Source organism: Poecile atricapillus, chromosome 7, assembly GCF_030490865.1.
Source record: "Poecile atricapillus isolate bPoeAtr1 chromosome 7, bPoeAtr1.hap1, whole genome shotgun sequence".
NCBI classification, from domain to species: domain Eukaryota; kingdom Metazoa; phylum Chordata; class Aves; order Passeriformes; family Paridae; genus Poecile; species Poecile atricapillus.
The window spans coordinates 19784034-19796639 of NC_081255.1; positions in this window are offsets into that span (position 1 = coordinate 19784034).

Here is a 12606-nt window from a genome sequence, read left to right on the forward strand (position 1 = left end):
CAGGTTTCCTTGGAACATACTTATGCTGAGGATTGTGTTGCTGCTAAACTGGGATATCTCTGGACAGCATATAACACTCAGACCCTGCAGTTCACTTAGAAGTTAAATTTGCTCCTAAAACCAACTTTTTTTTCTCAAGCCTATTCAAAAGGAATGAAAATACCTTATACTCAAGTATACATTATACTGGAGTGAAGCAATAGGAGTCCTAGAGATACAGTCGACCCACTGTATGTTTTTAGGGTTTTAATTAAAAGATCTTATTTAATTTTTCACAACATACAAATCTGAAAGATAATGCTCTTATTCACTGTGACAATACCTAATGTGATTTGCTTATAGGGCAGATGTTTCCAGGGCTGGATATGCCATATGGTAGGAAACTTCATTTGATGCCTGCTTTGGCTGCAGCAGGGCAGCAATGCTGGGGGTGACAACAGCTGTCTTCATGGATTGCTCTGAAATTCAGAGTTTAATATATAATGTGAAGGGGCTTAAATTAATCAGTTGGTTTATATTGGGAATATGTTGTAGACCCTGATTTTTTTCTTTTCCTTCTCATGCTGCAAAAATCCATTAGATTTTAATAGCATTCTGCAGAAGTTAACCTGAAAAACTATCACATTTAATAACAGCACTAATTCCCATGAAACTCTCCCGTATTTTCCATCAGAACTGTGTTTATATCCCAGATTGTGCATACACACTTGAGCATTAAGAACCAGAAATACTAGCAGCTGGGAAATTTGCTTCCCTGGCACTTGGGCAGCAATCCATTTCAGGTGATCAGTTCCATCTTGAACATTTGTTTGTTCTTTCAATTATATTACATATGGCTTTTGTTTGCTAAATTAGTAGCTCTTCTGTTTTTATAAGAATATGGTTGGTTTACTGACTCTCCTGGTTCATGCTGTAGGGTTTTGGGGAAGCTCTGTGTGACCAGTTCTATTTCTGGTATCATGCTAAAGGATGCTCTTTAATCTGTGGCTCCATTTGCGTTAGTAAGTCACTCAGCACAACAGGAGAGCACCTGTAACGTGACCTAGTCTGTGCTGTGGGCTCACTCGGCTTTGCTCCCACAGCAGCAACGCCCAGCAGCAGTCCAAGTGCATTCAGTGCACTCCTGGAGTGCATCCTCTGATTTGAGTTTCATCTGAAAGGAATCCAGCTGGTGCACTCTGGAAACCAAAGTGGAGTCTGCCAGGCTGATAGGGAGAGTCACTTCAAAAGCCTCCTCCTGCTCCAAACCGAAATACTTGGGCAGGCACACCCTGCCTGTGCGAGGGCCCTGCTTGCCCAGCACCCCAGCCCCTCCAGCACACGCCTTTGCCCCCAAAATACACCCTGATGGGAAAACACAGCAATCTTCAATGTTTCTGCTCTTGGTAGCACGCCAGTATCATCTTCTAAAGTCAGCTCTTCCCTCACCTTAGATTGTGTCTTTCATATTAGTTGATTCGCTGGTTCTTATATTACAAAGGGTGCTGGAGGAGAGTAAATTGCAGCACTGATCATTGCTTGTGGGTTCCCCGAATGGTAACATTTCTCCTTAGAGATGCTGCACTCATTCCTGCAAGAATCTACACGTGTGGATGAAATTCAGCTATGTATTAATCCCACCACAGGCAATGGAAAGTCTGCTGTCTATGAGCTAATTGCACATGTGAATTTACAGTGCCACGACAATAGCAGTGAGGCTCTGTTTCTTGATGGGGGCTGATGCCTTGTTGTACACCTTGCAGCAGAGTAAGGAAAGGGATTTCTGGGGATTTTTTACTCCTAGAAAGAATGGGTTCCTTTACCCTTCTATGCTTTTTTCTCAGAAAAACTTAACTGAATTTTGCAAGCTTACAAATGCATTTTTCATTTTAATATAGATGTCTTAAAAGATTAATTTCTGCCTGAAGACATTTGGGCAAGGTGGAGAGAGATTGATCATTTCCAGATGTTCTTTGCTGACAGGCAAAAAAAATTCTGCTTTGGGTTAACACATGTGAATGTACTTTAAAATATATATATTTTGTATACAAACCTACCAGGGAGAGCAGAAGCCAGTGCAGCAGGGGCTGAGGTGCAGAGATTTGCAGTGTCATAGCTGCATTAATAAGGAAGGACTTGCCCCTGCTGACTGGCTAAAAGCCTCGGGAACTTCCTTCCCTGTAATCTCCTATGGGCAGGTAGGGGAGATGGATGTGCTTTTCAGACAGAAACACCACATGCAGTGTGCTTTGAGGTAGACACTTGGCTCCATGGTGTTTGCTGAATCAGACATATTAAAATAGATAATTCACTGTTTCTTTGATGTTTTGGGAATATTTCATACTGGGATTCCTAAGCATTGCACACTAAATTCTGGCAAGACTTAGTGCAGTGAATGACAAATAGTTTGACTTCAGGCTTTTGGGAAGTACCCCACAATAGTGAAGCAGGGGCAGCTGCTGTCCTACATGTCACCTGGGAGGACAGGCAGGCCCATGGAGCAACTGGACACTGATGTCCTGCTCCCTGTGCGTCCCTGTGTGTCCGTCTCGCCTCCTGCAGCACATGAGCAGCACTCCAGCATCACACCTGCAGTTCCTCTTGCCTCTGCACGAGTAATGGGGGCTCACTCCAATACTGGCTGTCTTGCCTTGCAGCAATCTCCAGTGGCTACAACGTGATGACCTCTTAGTGGTGAAAGATAAACATCAATCAGTTCTGTAGGAAATCCTGATGCCTGGGAAATGTAGATTCTTCTTCAGTTTGTTCTGGTCTCTAAGGCAACAGCAGCCTGAGCATGAGAAGTAACAGAGCTCATGCCTGTCAGCAGCAAAGGAAATGCCTGCTTGGGAAGCAGTCCTTTGTAACAACTGATGTTCTTCTCAAATGGTGTGTGGAACCAGAAACACCACGGGAGACCAGGATGCCTTTATGAGTCACAAGCTCGTTTCCACTGGGTGGGCAGAGGAGGTGGGGGCAGTCAGCAGAACCAGCCCTGTGTGTTGCCTCCTTGGGCACATTGAATCCTGAAGGGACAGGTTTCCATTGGAATGATCAGTAAAGCTGGCTGTTAAGACTGTTTTAAGTAACTGACAGACAAAAGACTGATAAACCCATATTCTTATCTAGACAGGGCTCTGCCCCTGCGAGTGGCAAAGCTCAGGGCCCTGGGAGTGTTATGGGCAAAGCCCCTCCGAAGGCCCAAGGGACAGGTGTGTGAAGACTGCTGTGGATGTGAGGTTTAGAGATGTGGAAGGTCCACTTCAGGAAATGAACCTTCTATGGAGCTGTGTCATGGCACTTGTCCCAATGTCCCAAACCTCAGCCATGAAAGAGTAAGAGAGGGGAAGACAGGAGGTAAAACTAGGGGCAGCATCATTCTCTGGGGTTTTTCAGGTAAAGCAGGTAAATCTAAGTGTCTTCATTGAGCCTCTATATTCTTTAGAAAGGAAAAATACACTAGCTTAGAGCATTAATTGATTTCTTGTGTTTCAGAAGCAGGCAAAGTGGAGGGGGAAGATGACTCTGAAGTCAAATTTTGGAGTGTTTTCTATGAGAGGAAGATGTTGATAGGAGGAAGGAACAGGACTGGGGAAGAAAAAGGAACATTCCAGTTTTTTTCCATGAAGAAGGACAATGTGCTGTGCAAAAAAGGGCTTTGAATCCTGAGACAAGGCATTGATGATATTTAGGTGTTAAAGCTCTGAGATTTGATACAATAGTTAACAAAATATTCACTTTAGTGCCTCAGTAGTGTTGCTGAACTGAACTGTCTTGGGATTGTTCACAGAGCTGTGCAGGAGGCAGTCTCTGGTGTTTGCTTAGGCTTCTTTTGTTCCTGAAATACATGTATGAAGATCTGAAGAAGCACTTTCAGGGTATGTTTCCTCAGGGTTTTCCTTTCTCAGCCTGTTTTGCCGCACCAATGGCTGCCCAGGTAGAGTCCTGCCTGTCACACGTGTGTGCAAGGTGCCAGCTCAGAGAGGTAAACTGGTAAGGGGGTCTCAGTGCATAATTTTGCCTGTGACACCTGGATGAACTGGATGCAGGATGCAGGATTAGAATGTGCAATTTGGGGATATATCTTCTAAAGGGATGCTAAATTGGCAGCTTTACAATTTGACCTGATTTTCTTTTGTTGCTGGTTGTGAAGACAGAAGCCACCACACAGTTAAAGTCTGTTTTGTTGTGTTTGGTTGGGTTTTATTTTGGGAAGAAGTGGGATCATTTTAGTTCTTCAGCACTAAAAATTAGATCAAAATCCTGGCAACTGTACAACATAAATGAGCAACCTTGCAATAAAGGGTTTTTTGTCACCTTGGAAACACAGTTTGAATAAGCTACTTGGAGTAATTTTAGTTTCAGACTTCCCTCAGCCCTTGTCCCTCCCATGCAAATTCTGTTTTTACACTCAGTATATCCAGGTTAAATGTGTTTATTTCATATATAGACAACAGGGGAATTTGCCAGACAAAAGTGGAAGAACACTGAAAATGACCTTTCATATGATGTTTCAGAGCAGAAATTGGTGTTTGGAAATATACAAAGTTAAACCCATCCAAAAATAGATTTTAAAATCCGTCATTTTAAATCTCAGAGCTCAATGTAAAAAACCCAGAAGTTTAACTTTAAATTATTGGTTTTGTACACCAGGGAGTCTTGTTATTCTGGAGTCTTGTTATATGGCATTTAAGAAACAAATTTTAGCACTAAGAAGCAAAGTTGAGGAGTTAAATAAGGAGAAATATACACTGAAAAATTGATGTAATATATTAGATGTACATGGTCTTTCAGAATCCCCAGTATTGTGATATCCCTGTGCAATTTGTTGTATTAAAATGCTGTGGGTCTTTGTTGTGCACATTACACAGATTATACTGTTGCATAGCTGGAAACTCAAGTAATTAGAGAAGAGATTAGGATAAAGTAGTGCTTCTATCCACTAAAGAATGTAAATATTTTGAATATTTTCAATAGCTCACACTTCTCTAACAGATCTCACCTGAAGAGTGCCCTTACTGTGAGTGCCCACTAGAGAAAGCACAGAAGCCTTTCTAGCCTTTTCTGAATACTTGATCAGCTGAGACACGTTAGCGTTCCATGAAGACAATATTTCAAAGTGAAAAGTAAACTGATTTTCAGTTATTTAAAAGAGTAAATTGCATTTGAATATATATTTTATTGTCCAGGTAATATTCCTGGAAGCTTAGAGGAGCTCATGCAGGACTGGCTGGTGGTCCCTGTGCCAGTGTCCTGGTGTCACCTCTGCCTCTGGCGGTGTGGTTTGCTAGGCTGGGCAGGGAAAGGTGCCACCCGGGACCATGTGCCATGGTCTGAGCAGCCATAAAAGACCAGCAGGAAATTACACCAATACATCATGAGACATGATGAGAGAACAGCTGACTAACATTTGGGTTAAATGCTTGGAAATGCTTCCTAACTACATGGCCACATGACTGGTGAGGTCGTTGGGATAATAATAGGACCATATAACTTGAAATACTTAAACCCAGATTGATTTGAATATGAGCAAATGGAGGACATGTGTGATTAAGGGAGTACAAACGAATCTAAATCTGTTTTTCACCTCCATTTTCATGTTTTGTCTCCCAGGAGTGACTGAATGTTATGATGGTCATCAATAATTAAAAGAAGCTTGACCATAGCACCTTCCCATGAGCTGCTGTGCTTTTGCCATTCCTTGTTATCACAGCAGTGAGTGAGTGCTGGGAGCAAGCTGTCAGCAGATGGTAGGCAGCAACTCTGGTAAATTTGCAAATAAGGGACTTTCCCCGCTGCAGCCAGCTGGCTCAAGTATTAATCTCCCTGCTGCACTGCTCTTTACAAGTCAAGAAAGCTCATCAGGTCAAAACATGTATTCTATACTGGCTGTCCAAAGCAGAAAAACCTTTTTCTCTGATGAAACACAGTTTTACTTGATAGGTGCACTCCAGGACATGCAAAAAAACCCCTCCATGGTTCCTCACCATTAACGTCTCTAATTGCTCTGTTTGATGCACACACAGTGGAGAGAAAGAAGAGAATATTTCACGTATGAAATTCCGCAGATCTCTCAGCAGCCCGAGGTGATATGCTGTGTTTCTCTGGCTTTTTTTTTTTCCCCATTTATTTTGGCTTTGTAATATACAGGATATCTATAATGAATTTATCTTACATGTAAAGTTTTTTGAGTAATAAAATTATTTAGATTATATAAAAGAGAAAAATGGACTAGGCCCTTTCAGCTTGCAAAAGTCATTGCCAGATTTTTCCTACAGAAACATCTGTTACTTAAAATTTAAGATTATGAAAACACATCTTTGAGGCATCCTTGTGATTATTTAAGTCAAGTACTTTGAGCACAGCACACTATATACAGTTCTTAAAAAGGACCAGTCTTTCAATTTAAGGATGTTTCCACCTTTCTATATATTGCTTTTCCTTATATCACATTTAGAAGTCTCTTATACTTTGCTCTCATGTAGAAATCAAGAGTTTGGAAGTTAATGATTTGAAAAATCACTATTTCTAATGGTAGAAATGGAAGAAAGAGGAATCTATTTTCTGAAAGTTCCTACGAAGATGCTCATTAACTCTGTGCCCCTAATCTGGCATTTTGTTGGCTGATAATAGATAATTGGAAGTCATTCAATATATTCATACAGTGTTGTAAGTTTTTAGGTTTTTTATTTAGGATTTTTAATAAATAAATTTTGCATATGCAGCATGCTTTAAGGCCCTGAGCATAATGTGATTTATGATAGATGTGCCCTGCAACATCCCCTGCGCTGTGTTGGGTGGCCTGGCAGAGCCAGCTGTGCTAAGGGTCTGTAGGTGTTACAAGCTCCTGTTCAATATTAACCAGGGCTGCTAAAGGACACAGCTTGAAAACCTTGTAGCTCCAGCTAGGTGGGGGATGAGAATCACATATATTATATTTAATCTAAATTTGGATTAACAACCAAATTCTGTGAGAGCCTGAATGGTGGTGGAGACTTTGTGAAGGCACAAGGCCAAGGAGAAAGATGGAGCACAGGTGGACATGGATGAGAGCTCTGCTTCTTCTCTGTCCTCCTGGGGCAGAAATGGCAGGACCACAGATATGGTCCTGGCCTAAAGACATAAGACAAAATAGACAGAGAAATGCTTATTTAGTGATTTCATTTCCTTCACAGAGAACCTTCTGATGTTTTGAGCAAAAATTTGAAGCTGGTTTTTTTTGACCAAATATATTACACTGTTTGCTGGTATTTACTTTCACTTCAAGCAAGGTTGAGTGCCACCAATCTGCTGGTTTTGTCTCCATGTTAGGAGAAGGTAGCTGTGGTGATGGTCATGATACCAACTATTTTTACTGTATGGGTCATGCTTTGGCTTCTTTATACCCAAAATACTTTGGTATTTTTAGCATATCTTCAGTGAGACTGACATCCTACCATAGTACTGGCATGTTGTAAGATTGCAGACAGAGGTGGTAATGACAGCCCTGAAGTTCAGTGGCATGTTTTGAAAAAGTCATAGAGATATTAACTTGCATTTTCTAAAAAGTCAAATACTAACTTAAAAATACACGTAAGATGCTAAAAAGAGAATAAATGACTGTCTTATTTCTGCTAAAGCAAAGCACAGAAGGCAGAGCTGTGAACATTCCTGCTGCTTAAGTTAGCTGATAACTATGAACAGAAGAATTTTCATCACATTGCTCATTTGAATCTAGGTTTACCTTATATGGCTCTTAAAATCCTTTCCTTTTTAATTACATTTTAACAGGACAGGTAGACCATGCCCCTGAAAGCAATGGCTCAGCTCTTCATATAAAGGCAGGGTAACCATCCTGATGCTGTAGGTCACATTGCCAGAACCCAGGTGGCCCGTGCCACTGCTGTTAGAGAGGAACTGATGGTGGCAGTGGCTTCTCAGAAGTGTGTTACTTCCTGGTGAGAAGGCAGCCACGTTTTGTTGGACATGGCCAAGCAACAGCAATGCAGGTGTAGTGCATCTTACCAGATGTAAGGTATCAACAGCAGTGCCTCTTAAAGCAGTTTTGGTTGAGGAAGGTGTCTGGCAAGGATACTTTCTAGAAGAAGGCAGTGGCTTGAGCCAAACACTTCACTGCTCTTGGAGTCTCTCAAATCTGCTTTTCAAAAGGGCAACTCAAACTGCAAATACTTCCAGTGACCAGAGAGCAGATGGTGGAGCCATTTTTGTAATGAACACCTTCAGTTTTGAACAGCCTGTTGTCTATCAACCTCCTCAGGTTTAGAATATAAATGTTTTATTCTCCCATTGGTTTGTCTTCCTTAGATAAGCAGCTGTATTCTGGGCCTCTGGGGTACCTTGGCTGGCCAGTTCAAAATAGGGTGTGGGGGTAACAAAGGTCTGGATGACTGTAGTGGTGTCTGCATCTGAGAGAGATCAGTCAGTTTGGCAGGCTGGAGATAAGCCTCACAGCTATTAGCTGCCTGATAGAGTTTCATGGGACTCTTATTTCAGTCCATTTTGATGTCAGGAAGGCAGACGCTTTCAACAAAAAGAGTGCTCATAGATTTTATTGGGGCATTCAAATGCTTCCAGTTCCCAGCTGTCATCAGCTCCACTTTAGTCATATAGCTGTCACTTTATCCCTCTGTCTGCGACAGGTCTTCAGAGAAGAAAGATACTGATTTGTTAAGCTTTAATGAAAAGGAGACTCATTCATGTTTCCAGACACTTGTAGCTTTACTCACACAAATGAATCCCACTGAAGGAAAATAAAGTAAATCTTTCCACAGGTACATCCAAAATTAATAAGAAACTATTATTTCAGATACATCTGAGGGGATCTTGTACACTATGAGGGATGGGGTTTTCTGAAGTCAGACTGAAGCACTTCAAAACCAGTCCCCAAGTGTGTACAGAAATGAAAGGCTGTATACTTAGGAAAGCACAACTTCTTCAACATATCTGCTGAGGCAGAGCTTATCTCTGATGCTGTCATCAAGGCTGGAAAGGTTATTTTTCAGTCTTTTATGAGGAAATATTTAGCTGCATAATTTCATTATTCAACTATATCAGTGCCCAAACATTGCTACCTATGCACCAGCATCTTCACCAGGGATATCCTTCTGATGAATGCATCTTTTTCCAACTTCGGTTGGACACTTTTTGCCTGTTCAGTATTTACAGCTCTCACATTATCAGCTCAGAGAAAAAGTTATTGGTGAAATCTCAATCTGTTAATGAAAAAAAGTTTTAAAAACATTTCTCTTTGTACCATCAGAAGAGTACTGTTTTCTCTTTGCTAAGAGTTACACTGTTTAACTGGTCCTAAATATTTGCTTGTCTTCTAACAAGAAGCCTCTTCAAGTCTTTGCAAGCTCTACTCCCATTCTCTTAAAGTAGCTTTTACTTTTTGTAGAAGGCCAAGTAAAAGGACTCACATTCAGCACTGTGTGCTTTGCAGGTCTTGAACAAAACAGACTGAGCTGAAAACAAAAGCTCAGCTTTGACTCTTACTCCACTGGCCCAAGTTAGTTCCAGCCAGATCCTTAATGTTACTTTATCTGCAGGTTTGTTTTTTTGTGCAATCAATGCCAACACTGTTGGGCAAATACAGGATGCATAGGGATTTAAAAAAAATCCAGCTGCCAACAAGAAAAAGTGCTTTGTAACCACAGTTTGGAATGGAAACAATTTTCTAAGATACAGATCAAACTGTGTTTATAGACTCAACTATTGGCAGCTTTTCACCAAGCTATTTCCTGTGTGCCTATTGCATAGAGGAATAATCTAAGTGCTTAAACTAACATTTAAAACCATAGAGAACATGAAGGAAACACTGTGTGAAGCAGCATGGAAAACACAATGGTGTTGAATTTTCTTTTGTTTCCATAGCTAATACTCATGGGAGAAGGCAGTAAATACTGCATACCAAATGCCAGTACTCCAGTTCTTTGCAGGAATTGGTCCAGTACTTACTTTCTACTGTTTTAATTGCTGAAATATCTAAATAACAAACATTTTCAAAAGTGCCTCCTAAATTAGATGAACTTGCTAAAAGTTAGTTACTTTAAGTGCAGCAAGTTATTATTCCTTAGTAAAATAGTTCAGACAAAAGCACACATGAACAGAAGGAATCTGATTTCCCATTAGAGCTGGTGGAAAATCTGAAGGTCTGAAGAAAAGAGTCAAGGTAGATATAAAGTGGTTTTCTCAGTTTGAAATGGTTGCTACAAATGTTTCTTGCAGAAAAAGCCCAGAATTCAGCTGCTAGCTGTTTGGAATCTTTTTGGTGTTTTTCAGTGGGGCAGGTTTCCTGTCCCAGACTTCAAATGCATGCTCTTTGCTTCAGGCATGCATGTGTTGGTGGCACAGCTCACCTCCTGATAGTATCAGTAAGGTCAGGGCAGTCAGGCTGTGGTGCCCATGCAGAATTTTAACGGAGTTTTTGTCGCTGATGTTCTGCTTGGCTGGACTTCATTCCTTTTCTCCAAGCCATGTCTCAGCTAGGGAGCATGGCAGCTCCAGTAGAGGAAAACTTTATGGTTGGGACAGTAATTTAGGTTGGATGGAACCTCTGAAGGTTGTCTGGTCAGGTCCAACACAGAGCAGGAGCCATGTAGGTGACTTTGGCCAGGGCCAGACAAGTTCCTAATGTCTCCAGGATAGGATTCTCACAGCTTTTCTGGGCCACCTGTTTTGGTATCTAATTATGTCATGCACACCAATAATATCAAATTTGTTTATACTTTTCTTTTTCAGTTGTGTCCTTACAGATCAGTTCTGGGAGGTATAGTAGAAGGCTTAGCTTTACATACTGATTCCAGCTAAAAATCAAACATTTTTGTTGGGAAAGAAAACCACCTAAACAGGTAAGATCAACTGAGGTGAAGTGTCACTGGGTTATTCTTTTACCTGGGCCTTTGGGTAATGAAGAAAATGTAATTGTGAATTTGCTGGTGACAGATGCATGCTGGAGACAGACATGGACTGTACACAGCAAGTGTGCAGTCAGAAAAGCATTGACAGTTTTGGGTTTATGCATTTCTTGCACACTAATTTTCCTGAGATGCAGTTCCAAACCCAGTCCATGGGTGCTGCAATGCAGCTGCCAGAGGGAGGGGGATCTGAGGCTGCGGGGACAGAGGCCAGGCAGATCCATTGGGACTCACAGCTCCTCATCTGCACAGCAGTGAGTATTGGGACCGTCCCAACTACCACTACCGCTTCTGGGATTTTTCCCAACCAAAGGCATTCTGGAATGGTTTTACATCTTGCTCTGAAACGCGTACACGGATATTTCACAATACGTGTATTTAAAGGAATGCAAATGGTTTCAAAAGACAGGATGGCAAAATAGTATTTCAAGTTGTTGCATTGTGACATATGATAATTATTGTGAGATTTATTTTAGATGAGTCACAACTACCCTGTAATGAGTTGTTTTTACTTTGTAGAAATACAGGTATTACTGGGTTGCTACTGTTGTGTCTCACATATAAAGATTAAAAAAAAAATCTAATTTTTTTCTTCAGGAAGATTTTGTTTCAGATAAGCAAATTGTTAGACCTTCCTCATAATTTGGTAAGAGGGTAAATCTGTGAATATGTGTGATGCTCATATGTGGCATGTTGCTTTCTCTACAACCAAATGAGCACTTCCTTTGGTCCAGGATTTAAGTGCTGTGCTGGGCATGCAGAATGCATGGAATGCCCGTCTGTTCCTGGTTGCCTTCCACAGCGAGGTGACAGCCAACCTATGGCCAAGGGGTAGGAGATGGCAGTGGGTCCTCTGCTCTCACCCACCACAAGACAGGTGTACTGCAGATTGACTGTGAGCTATGCCACATAAAAAGCTGCAAAATATAGTCCTGAAACTGTTTATAATTAAATTAAATGTAGGAGATATAGACTCGGGTACAAATTAACCAACAATTCTGTCTCAGTACTTTATCTTGGTAAAAAAATCAATGCCGTATCATCTCCTAAGATCGGTTTTGAAGGGCGGTGCATTTGCTAATGGAACCAATGCAGGATGTAGCCGAGCAACACGTGTACCAAAACTGGATTTTTGCCCACTCGAGCAGCTCCAGCACATTATTTGCCCTGTTCCAATGCTGTTTGTCTTCTACCGGCGTGGCATTTGGGCTGGGACGATAACATCTGCTAAGGAGGAGGCCAGCTCCATCCCCGCACACCAGGCCCGCAGAAACTGCGGAGAAGCTGCCGGGAAGTGAGAACTGCCACACGCACAGCCTGAGCCCAGGGGGCAGAAATAGGTTTTCAGCCCACAGATTTGTTTCTTTGGGGACGGGGGGAGGCAACATCAAGGGAAAATAAGTATTTAAAATATGCTGCGATTCCTTTGGTCTTTGTCAAGAAGCGCTACGCACATGGCAGCCGAAGGAGATGATGACACGGGGGCCGCCGTGGGGAACTGGGTACCGACGGGGAGTCCGTGCCAGCACACCGCCCGAGCCCGGGGCTACGGCACTGCCGGGCCCCTCCAGCGGGCGCTGCTGGGCCCTGGCCCGGCTCCGGGAGTACGGCACGGCCGGTACCCTCCGCGGCTCCGGGGGTACGGCACTCCGGGACCCGGGCACAGCTCCGGGAGTGCGGCACTGCCGGCACCCTCCGCGGCTCCGGGGGT